This window comes from Pan paniscus, chromosome 5, assembly GCF_029289425.2.
Source record: "Pan paniscus chromosome 5, NHGRI_mPanPan1-v2.0_pri, whole genome shotgun sequence".
Lineage (NCBI taxonomy): Eukaryota > Metazoa > Chordata > Mammalia > Primates > Hominidae > Pan > Pan paniscus.
Genome location: NC_073254.2, coordinates 64,349,299 through 64,370,677, shown reverse-complemented (window position 1 = coordinate 64,370,677; position 21,379 = coordinate 64,349,299). Strand labels below are relative to the sequence as shown.

The following is a 21,379-nucleotide window of genomic DNA, read 5'->3' as shown; positions in this document are numbered from 1 at the left end:
TACAGAGTCCTCTCCTTTGAAATATTCTGGATACATACTAACTTCCTGGTCAGTGAGACTTCAAAAGGTTAAATTGAACACTGACAACTTACACACCTTAAATGATTATCAGAAATTACTGGGTGATATTAATTGGCTTCGCCCACTTTGGGCATAACTACTGATAAGTTACAAAACCTGTTTTCTATCCTAAAGAGCAATAAGCCCTAGACTCTCCCAGGTATTTAACCCCTGCAGCAAAAACAGAAATTGAGGAAATAGAGCAAGCTATTTCTCAGAGACAGCTAGATTGCATAGACCCACAATATTCAGTTCAATTGTTTGTTTTTCCTACTAAACTTTCCCCAACAGGATTAATAGGAAACATAGCCCCAGGGCTGTGCTTTCTAGAATGGGTCTTTTGCTCACATACCAGGACTAAAACTATCTCCCTATATCCAGCTAGTTAGTAAAGTCATCTATACAGGCTGCAGATGATGCAATCTGTTGCTAGGTTATGACCCTGATGTCATAAGAATTCCCTTGATTAAAAACAAATTCAAAGCAGTCTTGCCCTTATCTCTAGACCTGCAACTAGCACTCTCTGATTATGCGGCCATAATCTGGATACTGACAAGGATGCCAACTTTTATGACTGCTATTTAACATAATACTGGCAGTTCTAGATAGAGAAATCAGGCAAGAGAAAGAAATAAAAGATATCCAAATTGGAAAGGAAGAGTCAAATTATCCTTGTTTGTAGATTATATGATCTTATATTTGGAAAAACCTAAAGACTCCACACACACACACACACAAAACTATTAGAACTGATAAAAAAATCAGTAAAGTTACAGGATACAAAATCAATATACAAAATTAGTAGCATTTCTATGTGCCAACAGTGAACAATGTGAAAAAAGAAATTTAAAAAGGAATCCCATTTACAATAGCCACACATAAAATTGAATATCTAGAATTTAACTTAACCAAACAAAGTGAAAGATTTTTATAATGAAAACCATAAAACACTGAGGAAGGAAATTGAAGAGAACACCAAAAAACAAAAACAAACAAACAAACAAACAAACAAAAACAGAAAAATATTCCATGATTCATAGATTGGAAGAATTAATAGTATTAAAACATCCTTACTACCCAAAGCAATCTACAGATTTAATGCAATCCCCATCAAAATACCAATGACATTCTTCACAGAACCAGAAAAAAAATCCTAAGATTTATATGAAACCACAAAATACCTAGAATAGCAAAAACTATTCTGAGCAAAAAGAATAAAACTGGAGGAATCACATTACCTGACTTCAAATTATACTACAGAGCTATAGTAACTGAAACTGCTTGGTACTGGCATAAAAACAGACCCATAGACCAACGGAACAGGATGGAGAACCTAGAAACAAATTGATACATCTACAGTGAACTCATTTTCAACAAAGGTGTCAATAACATACATTGGAGAAAGGACATTCTCTTCAATAAATGATGCTGGGAAAACTGGATATCTATATTCAGAAGAATGAAACTAGACCCTATCTTTTGCTGTGTACAAAAATCAAATCAAAATGGATTGAAGACTTAAATCAAAGATATCAAACTATGAAACTGCTGCCAGAAAACATTGAGGAAATTCTCCAGGACATTGGACTGGGCAAATATTTTTTTAATAGTATCCCACAAGCACAGGAAACCAAAGCAAAAATTGACGACTATGATCACATCAAGTTAAAAGCTTCTGCACCATAAAGGAAACAATCAATGAAGTGAAAACATAAACCAAAGAATGGGAGAAAAGATTTACAAACTATCTGACAGAGGTTTAATAACCAGAATATGTAAGTAGGTGAAACATCTCTAAAGAAAAAATTCTAATAATCTGATTTAAAAATAGGCAAAAATCTGAATACACATTCCTCAACAGAAGACAAACAAATGGCAAGTAAGTATACCAAAAGGTGCTCAACACCATTGACCAGAGAAGTGCAAATCAAAACTACAATGACTTATTATCTTAGCCCAGTTAAAATGACTTTTATGCAGAAGACAGGCAATAATAAATGCTGGCAAGGATGTGAAGAAAAGGGAACCCTCGTACACTGTTAGTGGGAATGCAAATTAGTACAACCACTATGAAGAACAGTTTGGAGGTTTCTCAAAAAACTAAAAATAGAACTATTATATGATCCTAGCAATTCCATTGCTAGGTATATAGCCAAAAGAAAGGAAATCAATATATCAAAGAAATACCTCCACTCTCATGTTTATTGCAGCACTATTCACAGTAGCCATGATTTGGAAGCAACCTAAGTGCCTATCAATAGACAAATAAATAAATAAACTGTGATATATACTCCATATATATACAATGGAGTCCTATGCAGCCATAAAAAAGAATGAGATACTGTCATTTGCAACAACATGGATGGAACTGGAGGACATTATGTTAAGTGAAATAAGCCAGGCACAGAAAGACAAACTTTGCATATTCTCATTCATTTGTGGCATCTAAAAATTAGAATCAATGAACTCATGGAGATAGAGAGTAGAATGATGGTTACCAAAGGCTGGAAAGGGTTGTTGGGTGGGGCAGGTTGGGAAGTGGGGGTGGTTAAGGGATAGAGAAAATTTACTTAGATAGAATAAATAAGATCTAGTATTTGATAGCACAACAGGTAACTATAGTCAGCAATATTTTATCACACATTTAAAAATTACTATAATAATAGAATTAGATTTTTAACATAAAGAAAGGATAAATAATTGGGGTAATGGATACTTCATTTGCCCTGAGGTGATTATTATGCACTGTATGCCTGTATCAAAATATCTCATGTACCCCATAAATATATACACTCACTCTGTACCAAAAAAATAAAAATAAAAGTAAAGAAAAGGATAAAAAACATGGGAGGGAGAAAACACAGAGGAAGTTAAAAAAATACAGTGTGTAGTAAGGTTTTAATCAAAACACATTATAGGTGGAGACTAAAAACTTGCTGTTGTTTGTTGTTGCTGTTTAACAGCAGATACAGGTATTCTGGTGATGCTACTCTATTGCTTAGTTAGCCTAAACACATGATTTTTCACTATATTAATGGTATATCATAATTGTTTTCTGTTAAGTATTTATGTGTGAATAACTGTAAGAAAATTATTGGTTATAGATTGCATATATATTTAGAGTCAGAAATAATGGCATTGCCAAGCAACCACAGATTGTCCAAGTAGGTGGCTGAGATAGTAACACCTTTTCTTTCTGATGGTTCAATGTACACAAACCTTGGTTCATGCACAAAATTATTTTTAAATATTGTATAAAAGTATCTTCAGGCTATGTGTAAAGTATATATGAAATGTGAATAAGTTTATGTTTAGACTTGGGTCCCATCCCCAGGATATCTCATTATGTATATGCAAATATTTTAAAATAAAAAAATTGTAATCCCAAACGTTTCTGGTCCCAAGCATTTTGGATAAGGGATACTCAACCTATGTTTCATTAATATAGCCACATCAAACACATTGAACTCTGAATCGTGTTCACATTATTTCATCTGAGTTTTCACCACAAAATTATTTCTCTGTGCAAAATGTCTTCCTAGTTTGCTGAAGATTGACCCCATTGTTTGTTCTTGGTGACCAATTTATGAATTAGTAGAAATATCACCCTCACTAAAACTATGCAAGAGAGAAAGGGCATTTTTAATTTTGTTTCATTTACCTCATCTGTTTTAAAATGATGTGAAGCAGAAGACAGTATTATTTTAAAATCTAGACTCAGAAGCTATGGGGCCTGGATTTCTATAGTACTGAGATTTTAAATTGCTTCTCAGAACCGTACTCCATTCGTATATAAGACAGAAATGACAATATCTTCTATTACACAGGAATATTGTCATTTTCTTAACTGCATTAAGGAATAATTGTAAATGGATTAAGAAAATTCTTCCTCTTCTTATATTAGTGGAGAAAAACGTCCCCTTAGCAGACAAGGTGAGAGGTAAAGAAGCAGAACCTGGAACAGGTACAATTAAACATATGCCTTTGTGAGAGACTAAGGTAGCATCCTTGTTTTTGCTTGCTTTTGAAAAATATTCTGATAATATACAGCATACTCTGGTAGATAGTTGTATACATCATTTTATTTATTTGCACACTGTGATTACTAGATCAGAGATTTTTGACTATTAGTTTGACTGTTGAGGGTTTTCTCCAGGTCATGTTGATGGAAGTGATTTTAAAGTAATATCACATGGAACATATTGTCTTTCTGCTGGTGGTCTGAACTAAAAAATTGGCTCCCAAATTTATATAAGGCCACGACTTTTCATCTATATTGTCAATAAACATTCCATTCTAATAGAAAGAGTACTTTGTGAGAGAGTAATTTGTGGGACTATATAAATCCAATGTCATGATTCACTGCTACCCATTTGCTCTCTCTCCTTCTGACCTGCTTGGAATTTCTGGACCAGAAAGAATCATTGAACATATCGCTTGTAGTAGGCTATCAGGTTCATACTATGAGATTAGGCCTATATTGACTTTATCTTAAATAAATCTGCAAAAGCCTAAAGGCAAGATCTAAGCTTTAAAGGGCTCGAATTTTCTTAAAATTCAAAAAAAAATTGGGAAGTTATTTCATGTGTGTCTGTGTGTGTGTGTGAGCTTTACACATTCATAGTCCAGTTTCTTTGCAGCTACCAGGACAGAGCTTGGTGAGATAATTCTTTTTTTCTTCAACTTTCATTTTAACTTCAATGGTACATGTGCAGGTTAGTTACATAGGTGAATGTGTGCCATGGTGGTTTGCTGCACAGATCATTCCATAACCTAGGTTTTAAGCCCAGCATCCATTAGCTATTCTTACTGATGCTCTCCCTCCCCCTATCTTCCCTTCTGACAGACCCTAGTGTGTGTTGTTCCCCCTCATGCGTCCATGCATTCTCATCATTCAGCAACCACTTACAAGTGAGAATATGTAGTGTTTGGTTTTCTGTTCCTGTGTTAGTTTGTTAAGGATAATGGTTTCCAAGTCCTTCCATGTCCCTGCAAAGGACATAATCGTGTTCCTCTTTACGGCTACATAGTGTTCCATGGTGTATATGTATCGCATTTTCTTTACCCAGCCTATAATTGATGGGCATTTAAGTTGATTTTATGTCTTTGCTGTTAAGAATAGTGCTGCTGTGAACACACATGTGCATGTATCTTTATAATAGAATATTTATATTTGTTTGAGTGTATACCCAGTAATGAAATTGCTGGGTCAAATGGTATTTCTGCCTCTAGGTCTTTGAGGAACTTTCACACTGTCTTCCACAATTGTTGAACTAATTTACACTCCCACCAACAGTGTAAAAGCATTCCTTTTTCTCTGCAACCTTATCAGCAACTGTTGTTTTTTGACTTTTAATAGTAGCCATTCTGACTGGAGTGAGATGGTATTTCATTGTGGTTTTGATTTGCATTTCTCTAATGATCAGTGATGTTCAGCTTCTTTTCATATGTTGTTGCCTGCATGAATGTCTTCTTTTGAGAAGTATCTGTTCATGTCCTTTGCCCACCTTTATTGGTGGTGTTTTTTTTTTTGCAAATTTGTTTAAGTTCCTTATACTCTCTTGATATTAGACCTTTGTCAGATGAATAGACTGAAAAAATTTTCTCCCATTCTGTAGACTGTTCACTCTGATGATAGTTTCTTTTGCTGTGCAGAAGCTCTTTAGTTTAATTAGATCCCATTTGTCAATTTTTGCTTTGTTGAAATTGCTTTTGGCATTTTTGTCATGACATCTTTGCCCATGCCTATGTCTAGAATGGTATTGCCTAGATTTTTTTTTAGGGTTTTTGTAGTTTGGGGTTTGACGTTTAAGTCTTTAATCCATCTTGAGTTGATTTTTGTATAAGGTGTAAGGAAAGGATCCAGTTTCAATTTCCTACATATGGCTAGCCAGTTCTCCCAGCACCATTTATTCAATAGAAATACTTACCCATTGCTTGTTTTTGTCAGGTTTGTCGAAGATCAGATGGTTGTAGGTATGCGGTCTTATTTCTGAGTTCTCTATTCTGTTCCACTGGTCTATGTATCTGTTCTTGTACCAGTACCATGCTGTTTTGATTACTGTAGCCTTGCAGTATAGTTTGAAGTTGGGCAGAGTGATGCCTCCAGCTTTGTTCTTTATGCTGAGAATTTTCTTGGCTATTTGGGGTCTTCTTTGGTTCTACATACATTTTAAAATAAAATGTTCTAATTCTGTGAAGAATGCCAATGATAGTTTAATGGGAATAGCATTGACTCTATAAATTACTTTGGGCAGTATATCCATTTTCACAATATCGATTCTTCCTATCCATGAGCATGGAATATTTTTCTATTTGTTTGTGTCCTTTTTGATTTGTTTGAGCAGTATTTTGTAGTACTCCTTGATGAAGTCCTTCACTTCCTTTGTTAGCTATATTCCTAGGAAGCAATTGTGAATGGGAGTTCATTCATGATTTGGCCCTCTGCTTGCCTCTTGTTGGTATATAGGAATATTATTGACTTTTGCACATTGACTTTGTATTCTGAGACTTTGCTGAAGTTGAAGTTGTTTATTAGTTTAGGAATCTTCTGGGATGAGACAATGGAGTTTTCTATATATAGGATCGTGTCATCTGCAAACAAAGAGTTTGACTTCCTCTATTCCTATTTGAATACACTTTATTTTCTTCTCTTGCCTGATTGCCCAGGCCATAATTTCCAATAATATGTTGAATAGGAGTGTTGTGAAAGGGCGTCCTCGTCTTGTGTCAGTTTTCAAGGAAAATGTTTCCAGCTTTTGCCCATTTGTTATTATGTTTGCTGTGGGTTCGTCGTATATGGCTCTTATTATTTTGAGATATGTTCCTTCAATACCTAGTTTATTGAGAGTTTTTAACATGAATGGGATGTGGTTTTCTTTAACAAAGGCCTTTTCTGCATTCTATTGACATAGTCATGTGATTTTTGTCTTTAATTCTGCTTATGTGATGAGTCACATTTATTGATTTGCATATGTTGGACCAAACTTGCATCCTGGAGATGAAGGCAGCTTGATCGTGGTGGATAAGTTTTTTGATGCACTGCTGGATTTTGTTTGCCGTATTTTATTGAGGATTTTTGAATCAATGTTCATCAAGGATATTGGCCTGAAGTTTTTGTTGTCGTTGCTGTATCTCTACCAAGTTTTTGGTATCAGGATGATGCTGGCCTCATAAAATAATATCCTGAAGGCAGGCTGGAAGGACTGAGTCAACCAACCCTTAAAAATGGTGGTTTTCCCTACCCCAGGAGGAAAGTTACTTCTAACATTTACATTCAAAATCAAATGTCATTACTCTTTGCACATTATCAGTTATGATTTGAACTTCTCTGGAAGAACATGAAGGGAAAAAATCATGATTTTTCTGAGTGTTTTTAGTTATCTGAAATCAATTGGGTCTATTTTTCTAAATGTTTTATAGCATTAGGCATCAGTACTTGCCTTAAGAAACTACATAACTGCTTTAGTTCTAATATTATTCAGAATTGCCATATTTCCTATTCAGTAGCTACTGAAGGAAGATCTATCATTGATAGTAATAACTACATTAGGTTTCTGGCTTGCTAAGGTTCTATTATTGACTGAAAATGTCTCCCTCCTCATTTGTTTATTTTTTTTCTAACTTCGGAAAGACAGAGAAAACTAAAATTCAACATGGTATATTAATTCAGGAAGAATACTGGGAGAGCATATATCTTATTTTCTATATTTAAAAATAAGAAAATCAAAGTAACTGTGGGTTAAGGAATGTATTTAAACCAATCAACTAATTAGGAATTTTCAGTCATACACAGATATCTGCTTGTGTCTATCAGTTTAACACTCCTTAAAATATATTAGTAGCTCAGCTTTATGGTTCTGATCCACTGAAATGAAACTGGAGAAATAAAATCTGGAGGTCAAGTGGGTTGTCAAGTTTATATTTTTGTTAAGTATAGGTACTGAGCTTTAAAAAAACTTTAAATATTTTATCTACTATTGCTAATAATTTCACTAAAGGTAGAAATTTTACCACCAATAATATAAGCAATACATAATCTTGAAAGAAATAATAATCCTTCACATTTAATATAACCAGTTCTATAAATAACTCTGTTCCTTTTGCTCCATTTTGTTGATGAATAATGTAAACTTCATTCTTAATTATCAAAATTAAGTTCAAGTGTGCATAGTGAGAAACCATTTCAAGTATTATATTCTCTAGGTAGGAAAAATAGCCTAACATGAGGACATATAAGGAAATTTTAGGGTGGTTGCTTTATGCTAGGACCTGGCTGCCAAAGTGTAAACTAAAAATTTATGAAGACTAAGTTAAATATTGATTCATAATATTTAATCATTAATCAAATTAAATGGCATTTAGTTTTAAAAATTAAGCAATATTTCCTGAGATCTGCAATTTTACTTACGAGTTTCTTTGCCTAACTCCTTCCAGACACATATTTTGGAAAAATTTTCTTTATAGGAATAAGGAAAGTTGTGTTATATCCTTGAACAATTAGGTTTTTCTGGCTTATCCCTTTTTATTTTATTTTATTTTTTATTTTTATTTTTTATACTTAAGTTTTAGGGTACTTGTGCACAGTGTGCAGGTTAGTTACATATGTACACATGTGCCATGTTGGTGTGCTGCACCAAGTAACTCATCATTTAACATTAGGTATATCTCCAAATGCTATCATTCCATGCTCATGGGTAGGAAGAATCAATATCGTGAAAATGGCCATACTGCCCAAGGTAATTTATAGACTTAATGCCATCCCCATCAAGCTACCAATGACTTTGTTCACAGAATTGGAAAAAACTACTTTAAAGTTCATATGGAACCAAAAAAGAGCCTGCATTGCCAAGCCAATCTTAAGCCAAAAGAACAAAGCTGGAGGCATCACGCTACCTGACTTCAAACTATACTGCAAGGCTACAGTAACCAAAACAGCAGGATACTGGTACCAAAACAGAGATATAGACCAATGGAACAGAACACAGCCCTCAGAAATAATGCCGCATATCTACAACTATCTGATCTTTGACAAACCTGACAAAAACAAGAAATGGGGAAAGGATTCCCTATTTAATAAATGGTGCTGGGAAAACTGGCTAGCCATATGTAGAAAGCTGAAACTGGATCCCTTCCTTACACCTTATACAAAAATTAATTCAAGATGGATTAAAGACTCAAATGTTAGACCTAAAACCATAAAAACCCTAGAAGAAAACCTAGGCAATACTATTCAGGACATAGGCATGGGCAAGGACTTCATGTCTAAAACACCAAAAGCAATGGCAATAAAAGCCAAAATTGACAATGGGATCTCATTAAACTAAAGAGCTTCTGCACAGCAAAAGAAACTACCATCAGAGTGAACAGGCAACCTACAAAATGGGAGAAAATTTTCGCAACCTGCTCATCTGACAAAGGGCTAATATCCAGAATCTACAATGAACTCAAACAAATTTACAAGAAAAAAACAAACAACCCCATCAAAAAGTGGGCGAAGGATATGAACAGACACTTCTCAAAAGAAGACATTTATGCAGCCAAAAGACACGTTAAAAAATGCTCATCATCACTGACCATCAGAGAAATCCAAATCAAAACCACAATGAGATACCATCTCACACCAGTTAGAATGGTGATCATTCAAAAGTCAGGAAACAACAGGTGCTGGAGAGGATGTGGAGAAATACGAACACTTTTACACTGTTGGTGGGACTGTAAACTAGTTCAACCATTGTGGAAGTCAGTGTGGCGATTCTTCAGGGATCTAGAACTAGAAATACCATTTGACCCAGCCATCCCATTACTAGGTATATACCCAAAGGATTATAAATCATGCTTCTATAAAGAGACATGCACACATATGTTTATTGTGGCACTATTCACAATAGCAAAGACTTGGAACCAACCCAAATGTCCAACAATGATAGACTGGATTAAGAAAATGTGGCACATATACACCATGGAATACTATGCAGCCATAAAAAATGATGAGTTCATGTCCTTTGTAGGGACATGGATGAAGCTGGAAACCATCATTCTCAGCAAACTATCGCAAGGACGAAAAACCAAACACCACATGTTCTCACTCATAGGTGGGAATTGAACAATGAGAACACATGGACACAGGAAGGGGAACATCACACACCGGGGCCTGTTGTGGGGTGGGGGGAGGGGGGAGGGATAGCATTTGGCTTATCCCTTCTTAATGTGTACCTGTTTACAGATTTCTAATGTATTTCTACATATTTTTCAAATGTATGGTGGGTTGGACTTAGAAAAAATTGGCTTTGGCCTCCCCCCTCTCCCCTCTCCCCTCTCCCCTCTCCCCTCTTTCCACGGTCTCCCTCTGATGCCGAGCCGAAGCTGGATGGTACTGCTGCCATCTCAGCTCACTGCAACCTCCCTGCCCGATTCTCCTGCCTCAGCCTGCCGAGTGCCTGCGATTGCAGGCGTGCGCCGCCACGCCTGACTGGTTTTCGTATTTTTTTGGTGGAGACGGGGTTTCGATGTGTCGGCTGGGCTGGTCTCCAGCTCCTAACCGCGAGTGATCCGCCAGCCTCGGCCTCCCGAGGTGCCGGGATTGCAGACGGAGTCTCGTTAACTCAGTGCTCAATGGCGCCCAGGCTGGAGTGCAGTGGCGTGATCTCGGCTCGCTACAACCACCTCCCAGCCGCCTGCCTTGGCCTCCCTAAGTGCCGAGATTGCAGCCTCTGCCTGGCAGCCACCTCGTCTGGGAAGTGAGGAGCGTCTCCGCCTGACTGCCCATCGTCTGGGATGTGAGGAGCCCCTCTGCCTGGCTGCCCAGTCTGGAAAGTGAGGAGCGTCTCTGCCCGGCCGCCATCCCATCTAGGAAGTGAGGAGCGCCTCTTCCCGGCCGCCATCACATCTGGGAAGTGAGGAGCGTCTCTGCCCGGCCGCCCATCGTCTGAGATGTGGGGAGCACCTCTGCCCTGCCGCCCCGTCCGGGATGTGAGGAGTGTCTCTGCCCGGCCGCCCTGTCTGAGAAGTGAGGGGACCCTCTGCCTGGCAACCGCCCCGTCTGAGAAGTGAGGAGCCCCTCCGCCCGGCAGCCACCCCGTCTGAGAAGTGAGGAGCGTCCTCCCTCCTCGTCTGGGAGGGAGGTGGGGGGGTCAGCCCCCCACCCGGCCAGCCGCCCCGTCCGGGAGGTGAGGGGCACCTCTGCCCGGCCGCCCCTACCGGGAAGTGAGGAGCCCCTCTGCCCGGCCAGCCGCCTCGTCCGGGAGGGAGGTGGGGGGGTCAGCCCCCCGCCTGGCCAGCCGCCCCATCCGGGAGGCGAGGGGTGCCTCTGCCCGGCCGCCCCCACTGGGAAGTGAGGAGCCCCTCTGCCCGGCCAGCCGCCCCGTCCGGGAGGGAGGTGGGGGGGTCAGCCCCCCTCCCGGCCAGCCGCCCCATCCGGGAGGGAGGTGGGGGGGTCAGCCCCCCGCCCGGCCAGCCACCCCGTCCGGGAGGGAGGTGGGGGGATCAGCCCCCCGCCTGGCCAGCCGCCCCGTCCGGGAGGGAGGTGGGGGGATCAGCCCCCTGCCCGGCCAGCCGCCCTGTCCAGGAGGTGGGGGGGGTGCCTCTGCCCGGCCACCCCTACTGGGAAGTGAGGAGTCCCTCTGCCCGGCCAGCCGCTCTGTCTGGGAGGGAGGTGGGGGGGGTCAGCCCCCGGCCCGGCCAGCCGCCCCGTCCGGGAGGGAGGTGGGGGGGTTAGCCCCCCGCCTGGCCAGCCGCCCCATCCGGGAGGTGAGGGGCGCCTCTGCCCGGCCGCCCCTTCTGAGAAGTGAGGAGCCCCTCTGCCCGGCCAGCCGCCCCGTCCGGGAGGGAGGTGGGGGGGTCAGCCCCCCGCCCGGCCAGCCGCCCCGTCCGGGAGGGAGGTGGGGGGTCAGCCCCCCGCCCGGCCAGCCGCCCCGTCCGGGAGGGAGGTGGGGGGGTCAGCCCCCCGCCCGGCCAGCCGCCCCGTCTGGGAGGGAGGTGGGGGGATCAGCCCCCCGCCCGGCCAGCCGCCCTGTCCGGGAGGTGAGGGGCGCCTCTGCCCGGCCGCCCCTACCGGGAAGTGAGGAGCCCCTCTGCCCGGCCAGCCGCCCCCTCCGGGAGGGAGGTGGGGGGGTCAGCCCCCCGCCCGGCCAGCCGCCCCGTCCGGGAGGGAGGTGGGGGGTCAGCCCCCCGCCCGGCCAGCCGCCCCGTCCGGGAGGGAGGTGGGGGGGTCAGCCCCCCGCCCGGCCAGCCGCCCCGTACGGGAGGGAGGTGGGGGGATCAGCCCCCCGCCCGGCCAGCCGCCCTGTCCGGGAGGTGAGGGGCGCCTCTGCCCGGCCGCCCCTACCGGGAAGTGAGGAGCCCCTCTGCCCGGCCAGCCGCCCTGTCCGGGAGGGAGGTGGGGGGGGTCAGCCCCCCGCCCGGCCAGCCGCCCCGTCCGGGAGGTGAGGGGCGCTTCTGCCCGGCCGCCCCTACTGGGAAGTGAGGAGCTCCTCTGCCCGGCCACCACCCCATCTGGGAGGTGTACTCAACAGCTCATTGAGAACGGGCCATGAAGACAATGGCGGTTTTGTGGAATAGAAAGGGGGGAAAGGTGGGGAAAAGATTGAGAAATCGGATGGTTGCTGTGTCTGTGTAGAAAGAGGTAGACATGGGAGACTTTTCATTTTGTTCTGTACTAAGAAAAATTCTTCTGCCTTGGGATCCTGTTGATCTGTGACCTTACCCCCAACCCTGTGCTCTCTGAAACATGTGCTGTATCCACTCAGGGTTGAATGGATTAAGGGCGGTGCAAGATGTGCTTTGTTAAACAGATGCTTGAAGGCAGCATGTTCGTTAAGAGTCATCACCACTCCTTAATCTCAAGTACCCAGGGACACAAACACTGCGGAAGGCCGCAGGGTCCTCTGCCTAGGAAAACCAGAGAACTTTGTTCACTTGTTTATCTGCTGACCTTCCCTCCACTATTGTCCTGTGACACTGCCAAATCCCCCTCTGCGAGAAACACCCAAGAATGATCAATAAAAAAGAAAAAAAAAAAAAAAAAAGACTACTTTAAAAAAAAAATAAAAAAAAATAAAAAAAAAGATTATTTTCCTCTTAAAAAAATAAAAAAATAATAAAAAAAAAACTTCAATGACTTATCTAGAAAATGAAAAAAAAAAAAAAATTGGCTTTGACTTTCGCTGAGTTTATGTTCAGCAGATTCATGGATTACTGCCCTGTAGAGTGACCATTTTAGAAGCATCCATCACTTTGTCCTCATTACTATGTCTATTTCCTGAAGCCATGTGATCATTACAATGTAACCTCTGTTCCAGTAGGGCAATTATTTTGTTCAAAACTATGTGTTCATCATCTTATATCTCACCTGGCATGGAGATGGCTCTTAAATCAATGTTTTTGAATAATAAGTGCATGTTAGAAGGAAGACAGACACATACTTTTTTCCTTTCTTTCTTTGTTTTTGTTTGTTTGTCTTGGTTTTGTTTTTGTTTTGAGATGGAGTTTCCCTCTTATCCCCCAGGCTAGAGTGCAATGGCGCGATCTCAGCTCACTGCAACCTCTGCCTCCTGTGTTCAAGCGATTCTCCTGCCTCAGTCTCCTGAGTAGCTGGGATTACAGGCACGCACAACCACACCAGGCTAATTTTTGTATTTTTAGTAGAGATGGGGTTTCACCACATTGATTGGCCAGGCTGGTCTCGAACAGCTGACCTCAGGTCATCTGCCCACCTCGGCCTCCAAAAGTGCTGGGATTACAGGCATGAGCCACCACGCCTGGCCAATTTTGTTATTAGAAACCCAAACTAAAGTCTACACAAACAACCTTAAGCAAAATTTGGGGATTAATTTGGAGCAGAAAACAATATCCTTCATAACTCAAGGATGTTGTTATATATACAGAGTTAAACAACTCAAGTAAATTTGGGTGAGTCTCACAAGAAACTGAAGGTTAGAAATTAAATCATGTAAATTTGCATAATTGTCTGTATTAACAGGCTGTCTTGACCTTGACTTCGAGTCAGTTTTGGCCAAAGTCCAAGGTATGTATTTACTTACTTCCCAACCTGAAGAAGTTCTATGGGCTAGCTGTGTTTCAATACCTGAGGCCACAGCTTCTTGCAAGGCAGCCCTTTCCACACAGCTCCCTCACTTTCCAACCTACAATAACTCCTGCTTTCTCTCACCCATTCAGGCTAGGAGTGACAAATTTACTACTACTGGTTACTCTATTGTCCGTACTGGTATTATTACACCCTACCCTCAACTTTGGAAATTTCCATCATTAAACTCTCCCTCAATTACCCAGTTTGAGTATGTCATCTTTTTGTTTTGGCATCCTAGCTGACACAAATTCCAAATTAACTGCATCTAAATCTCTACAGTCATTTTTGAGAAAGATCCATGTGATTGCTAGACTTGGTATTGGTTAGGAAGTTTGTTTTTGTGACAGTGCAATTTATTTGTCTATCTTTCTTTCTTAGTCTGTTTGGCCTGTGATAATAAAAATACCTTAGACTGGGTAATGTATAAAAAACAAAAATTTATTTCTCACAGTTCTGTAGGCTGGGAAGTCCAAGATCAAAGAGCTGTTAGATTTAAAGTCTGATAAGGGACCTGTTCCTTATAGATGGCATCTTCTAGCTGCATCCTCACATGGCAAAAATGGCACAGGCACTCCCTTCAACCTTGTTTGGGTGTAGTACCCATGGGATTAGTCCCCTTATAAACAAGATTGAAGGGAATGGAGCCCTTTTGACTTAGTCTTTCCCAAAAGGCCCAAACTCTTAACACAATCACGTTAGGTATTAGGTTCCAACATATAAACTTTGAGGGGACACCAACATTTAGACCATAGTACCTTCCTTTTCCATTTACATTTTTGGCATGATTTTTAAACACTTTTACTCCTGGGAAAGAAAGGATACTGTTTTCGTACTTCCAGATTTATACTGACATCTTTCTGATAGCTTGAGAGGAATCACAAGACTTTCCTCAAGTGGGCCATAGAAAAAACTGAATTTAAAGTTAAAAAGAGGTTAGGGGTAGGAGTGTATGATGGCAACTTCCAGGATAGCTTCAATAATCCTTGCCTCCTGGTAGTTATGCTCTTGTGTGGTCTTCTTGTTAATCGAATTAGAGCTAGACTCTGTGAACAATAGAATATTAAAGTGTGTGACTTCTCACTCTATGTCATAAAAGGCATTTCAGCCTCTCCTGTGTTCTTGCATCATTTGCTCAGGGGTAGGTGACTGTCAAGTTATAAGGATAATCAGAAGCCCTGTGGAAAGGCCAATCTGGAGAGCAACTAGGGCATCCCACCAACAAACAGCACCAACTTGCAAGTCATATAAGTAAATCAATTTGGAAGCAGGAAAGCCATCAGAGATATAAATGTCTGCAGCCTCAACTGACAACTGATTGCAATCAATGAGGCACCATAAACCAAATGTGCTCAGTCAAGCCATCCTTGAATTACTGATTCCCAGAAACCAAGAGACCACATTTATTGCTTTAAATCATTGAGCCTTGGGATTATTTATTATGAGAAGTAGACAACTAAAACAAAGTTGAATAGAAGGATAAATGTATATTGACTTTCATTCTGATTATGAAAGCTATAAATTGTAGAAGAAGAGGGGGAAAATTTCAAAGGGCCATTAATCTCCCAGGGTTCTTAAAATTCAAATTCAGAAACTGACTTTGGCTTTATTTTATGTGCAACATAAGTTTGAATTTGTTAAAGTCTAGAGTACTTTTTGGCCTGAGTTTCTGAGCAAGTCTGGAGTCACTGAGCCCTTGCAACATACAGGACTTTGAAGCATAAGCACAATTTTACTGAGTGGTATGAAGAAGCAATGAGACACAAATGGGATTGTTGTAGGTAAGAGTTCAGTCATGGAGAAAGTGAAGGGAAAGGAGAGGATGTCTGTGTCCAGTGGATAATTAGAAGAAAGCCACAGCTAGAATATATGCAAAATTATTTTACAAATATGATTTTAAAATCACATTTAACACATGAATGCTTCCTTCAATATGTATTATGTATTTGGGCTTTCTAAAATTTTTGTTAGCCAATCTCTGAGTAAATGATTGATTTAAAGGTTCTTTTTAAAATGGATATATTCAGACAAACATGATGTGATTGTAAACACATTAGCCTTTATCTATCTCTCAAGATTTTTCTGGGATAATCCAGTTAGAAATATTCTATCATGTTGTGATATGCTAGATAAATGTGTCAGATTATTATTTTAGGGAAAAAAGTTATTGTAGATAGTTTCCTGCTATGCTAAAAAGCTTAAACAGAAAGAGAACAATCTATGAAAATAGGAAATTTGTGAACAGAAACAGCCAACTGGCACCAATATTTGGGACTCACATGCAAATCAAGTTATTCTTTGCTTTCCAACACTTCCCAAATTCTTTTAAAACTGTATTTGAAGCTGGATAGCAACTCTATATGAACACATCAGTGCTATAAATACAGACAGCATTGTGTTGGGTAGAGCAATGCCAGGAATTGCCAGGACCAACAGATAAAACCAGAGCAATTAAGTTTCCATAAACACTTGACTTGATGTTGAATCAACACTCTCCTTTATAAACAGCAGTTTAGCAAGAAATAAATGACAATTATACATTTCTAATATATAAACCATGCTGGTTTGGTGAAGTAATAGCATTCTTTTGCAGCTTTCTTTTTACAATGTAGTTTGTTGGAGAAAGTTGCTCAATAATTTGGAAGTGTTAATTTCAAGATCATGTAAAATTCTTTAAAGCCAATTAAAGTTAAGCTAAAGATAATTCATCTTATCTATGAAAGAGTTTACAGATAAGCTTTTCTATGTTTTTAGATTAACACCATCTCCCTCAACCAAAAAAGAAATTCTTCTAGGTATAGGTGAGCAATTTTTAGTGATGTTTAGTTCTCCTTTCCTGCAGATGGTTTTCTGGACATTCATTACATACTTTAGCAAGACCAGAAAGTTCTATCTTAAGAGACTCTGATCTTTCTTTTAATTTTTATTTCCTAACCCTCACCCCAGAACTAACAAAGAATAACTTATGACTACACAATTCTTACCTTATTTTTACTCTTTCCTTTTAGATATTCAATTGCCCTTTCTTAAGCAAGATACAAGAAAAATATTTTTTATTAAATAATAACGTATTCTTTCTTACAAAGAACAAAGACTTAATTCATAATTTTAAAGAGGCCAGCAAGCTATGACTTCAATATAAGCGGCCATGCACTCACATATACAAACATTTCCCAACTTTTCAGAATAATAAGACAATTCAAAAACATCTGATTACACACAGTTTCAGAGCAAATTTTCTATTCTCATATGTGATTTCTGTCTGTGTGATATTTCTTTCTTTGTTCTAAGTGTCCTGTGATATTTCTCATCATGTGACTCAAATGATTTCTGGAATTTTTAGTGTTTTACAATTTAGTGTTCAGTATTTCTAGACCTCTCAAGGTAGTTAGTTGCTTCCACATTGTTCCTGGACAAATCTCTATTAGAATTCTCCCAAATTGCAGAAGTTTTCCTTTTAACCAGGAAGTTCTTAGGAAAATGGACTATTTATCTTTTCATTCCCAGAGCCTCTCCAAGTATGTGACACATTATAGAACAGTTACCAAACTCCATAAGATTGTGTAGTTTATATGTTTGGTGATTCTATGTATCCTCAGCATCTAGAAGAGAGCATAAATCATCTTAAAACCTCAATAAATAATTACTGAATGAATTTAATAAAGTTGAGAAGTTTCTGGACCAGCAAGTCATTTTCCCTTACAGTGACCTTTGTTATCTGATTGTGGCTCTGCTGAATCATACAACTAATCTTTGCAGTTTGTTCCCAGGGTAAAAGTTTAAAATTGGTGAGTTCCATTGATGATGTTGCCTGGGTTGCAAACTAGAAATGTCCCCACAATCATGATTTGTAATCTTCACAGACTCTAGATTTGTTCTGATTATCATGTATTCATGCCTGGTGTCCACCGTAAATCCCTTGATCTGTTATAGGCATTTACCTTGTACTGACTGCCTCATTGAACAAATCTCCCCTGTGGACTGTCATTTAAAAGCACAAATACACTACCTAGAGAAAGGCTGGGTTCTTATCAGGACACAAATTTAAAGGCTGTGTGGACTTGGGTAAGTTATATAATATCTTTGTCAGTTTCTTTATTTGAAAATAAGATTCATAAGTGACTACCCAAAAGCATTGTTATAATGTTAAGTGAGATTACATGCAAAGTTTTATTCTAATGCTATTGTTATCTAAAAGTAAATGTTAGTTATCTCCATGCTTTTAATAAAGGGGTTTATAAGCTAAGATATACTACACAAATACAAAGTAATATTACATGTTGAATTCATTCTCATGAACTTCTTGGGGAGGGCTTAGAAGAAACATTTTTTCACGTAGGGACAATTACCATAGGGTTATATAGATCTGAAAATGACAAGGTAGGCATCTTTTATTTCACAAAATATTGAAAATGCTGCCAAAAGAATTAGCCAGTAATAAGGGGCCATAGTCAAACAGGTAGTGGTCCTCTGTCTCTTTTATAACTTGACATTTTGTTTTGGGGAGTTGCTAGACATTTAATGGATAATGGCGATAAAAGATTTATTTTACAAAGGCTATAAGGCAGCCTCTATCAGAACCCAGACAGCATGAGGGAGAAATTGAGAACTCAGTGGTGGGCCCCAGGGGGCAGGATTTTAAGCTGTCCAAACTTCTTTCTGCAGTCTTTCCATCTGCCAGTCTCCACCCTTGCTTCAAGTCTCCAGGGTCTTCATGCTAGGTCTTGGACTTGTAAATTACACAAATTTTGTGCCCCACCTCAGCCTTCCTCAACAACTTGCCTTTGGGCCCTTCCTGCTCCCTCATTCCCTTTCCAGTTTCTATCTCAATCCCATTAATGCTTTGTACTCTCTGAATTATTCTCTCCAAAACTGCTTATGGAAATCTTACCTTTAGTAATATATACCAAAGCAACCACCAATCACCTTCCTTTTCTTTTCACAAAGACCTTTTACATATAATGCAATGGATCAAATTGACTATAATGAGAGAAAATCATTAGACAAGAGAATTTGGAAGAAATATGACTGCACACTTCAAATAATATCAGATAATCATCAAATAGCTGGTATTTATGTCTTACAAATATGATAGTTTGCACATTTAGATTTGTAAAAATAAGATGGTACTCACATTTAAATCTACAACTCAAGGGAAAATAATTTTTGTTTTTAGTGGAAGGTAGTTATCAGAATCCTTATCTTTTCTCTATTAGATATTCCATTGACCTCATCTCTTTTATAAAAATGATCATCCTTTCCCCACTCAATTGCATTTGAGACTTTGTCATAAATCAGGTGACTATGTATGTGAATTTGTTTCTGTATTACATAATATGCCATTGGTCCATTTATCTGTATTTGTGTTACTAGTACTCTGTCTTAATGACTTCAGCATTATAGTGAGTTTTAATACTTGGTATTGTAAATCCTACAGCTTTGTTCTCCAATATTTTTTCAATGTTAAATCTATCTTATGGAAGAAAATGCCTTTATGACTCATTACTTTTGGATAACCAAAATTTCTTAAATAGAACACACACACGCCAACACATGCATAAGCACTAACATAAGAAAATAAAAATTAACTGGATTTATTTGAATTAAAAACTTTTGTTTAACAAAAGCTACAACTAAGATAGTTCAAATAGTAAGCCACAGACTAAGGGAAGGTATTTGTAAAACATTTGACAATTGCCCTATCAAGAACATGTAGAGAATTCATACAAGCGAATAAGAAAAAGAGCCAACCTAATTACAACCATGGAAAAAACATTCAACAGAGATTACAGAAAAGATGGGATCAAAGTGGCTGATAAGCACATGTAAATAAGCTCAATATCTTGTTATTAAACAAATACAAATTAAAAACTGCAATGAAATAGTATTACACAAACATAATAGATAAAATTGAAAAAAGCTGAGAATACAAATAATAGGTGAGGGTATGAAGCTGATGGAAGTATGATTTGATAAAACTCATTTGGAAAAATATTTGACAATACCTACCAAAGGAAAACATGTGTATACCATACAGCCCAATAATCCCACTCTGGGGTATATATCCAAACACATACACACACACACACACACACACACACACACACACACACACACACACACAGTGAATAACAACAGTGTTTACTAAAAGAGGTACAGAGAAAATGTTCATAGTTTTATTTATAATAGTTCCAAACTGAAAATAATCAAAATTCTTATAAATAATAGAATGATTAAATTAATTATACTGTGTGTATACCATGGAATACTCTGCAGTTATTAACAAATACAAACTTCTTCACATGCAACGTGGATGAATCTCATAAGTATAATAATGAGTAGTGAAAAAGGTTAGACATTAAAAATAGATATTTCACTTATTCAAAGTTTAAAAACTGATAAAACTAATCCTAGTTATATCAAGATAGGTTTTACTCTTGAGGGCTTCAGACTGAAAGGGGTGCAAGGGACATTCCTGGGTGTTGGAAATCATCTATATATTGCTTTTGGTAGTGGTTACACTAGCATATACATAGTTGTAAATCAATCAAACTATACACTTAAGACTTGCATGCTGTGTTATATGTAAGTTATACCTCAGTAACTTTTTTAAACAAATAACAGATTCACTGAGGTGAGGAAGATTAAAAAGAAGATGTATTTCTTGTAGAGTTCATGTTAATTCTTTGTAGAGTTAATTCTTTGGTTAAGGCAAGGAAGGGACTGTTCTTCATGTAAGTGCTTTCTGAGAAGGTCACGGTCTAACAATTGAATCTATGAGAGTACATTCCCCAGGGCATGCCATAGGGCAGTACCCAGCTGTCCTCAGTCTTTTCCCTCATCTTTGATCTTTCCTCTCACAAAATATTAACTTTTAGTTGTTTATGATCTACAAATTTGTCAACAAGAAACACAATCTGAAACTAAAGGGTAAAGAAATAATTTAAATAATGTATCAAGTTGCTGGTATTATTATCTGGAAATATTTTAAGAGTATTGGCTTAAGATTGCCGTTTGTGTATAAAATAATTGTGTTAAGAAGGAATTGATGCTAAAGCCAATGAAGTAATGCTTCTTCTTCTTCTGTAATACTTCTGTTCAGAAGAGCTACCTTTACCTAAGTTCAAGCAGCTATGTAATTCCTTGGTTGAAATGGCCTACTTAGTTCCTAGATTTGCAATTTTCCAGGTGGTAGAGAATAATTTATCCCATTGGAACATTGGGATAAGATAAGTC

General features: G+C 39.2%; 1 protein-coding gene across 1 annotated transcript in view; it reads left to right on the top strand.

Moving 5' to 3' along the window:
* The first annotated feature begins 11,885 nt into the window (after window positions 1-11,885).
* CRISP1 (cysteine rich secretory protein 1) overlaps window positions 11,886-21,379 on the top strand; it is a 39,570-nt gene continuing 30,076 nt past the window's right edge. Inside the window, exons 1-2 of the mRNA XM_003833171.6 lie at window positions 11,886-15,924; window positions 18,077-18,208. The gene's annotated coding sequence lies outside the window, so the exon portion shown is untranslated. The remainder of the gene's footprint in view (window positions 15,925-18,076; window positions 18,209-21,379) is intronic.